Source organism: Anser cygnoides, chromosome 10 (genome assembly GCF_040182565.1).
Source record: "Anser cygnoides isolate HZ-2024a breed goose chromosome 10, Taihu_goose_T2T_genome, whole genome shotgun sequence".
In the NCBI taxonomy this organism is placed as follows: Eukaryota; Metazoa; Chordata; class Aves; order Anseriformes; family Anatidae; genus Anser; species Anser cygnoides.
In genome coordinates, this window is record NC_089882.1 from 12212384 (window position 1) to 12212771 (window position 388).

Genomic DNA, 388 nt, shown 5'->3' on the forward strand with positions numbered 1-388 from the left:
GGGCGGCGCCTCCCCGCCGCCATTTTGGGGAGGTCGGGGCCGTGCAGGGGCTGGGCGTGGGGTTAACAGGGGAAGGATTTGTTCGCGGCTTGGTGTCAACAGCAAAACCGCCTCTATCCTGCCTTGGCTGCTGCTAAGATGAGACATGAGGCTCTGCTTGGAGCTGCAGACAGCCATGCCCTTCCTCACGCGGCTGCATTTAGCCCTGTGCCCGCTGCCTTGTTGAAGCCATTTGCTTGGGATGAGGCGCTGGGGCTGTCCGTGGCCCTCTGCTAGTGTGGGTCCCCCGAGTACAAACACACCTGCGAGTGCTGCAGCCAGCTCTGTGTCCTCAGAGACAAGCCTGGGGAGAGATATGATATGACCCTCAGTGTTTTACTTATACTGC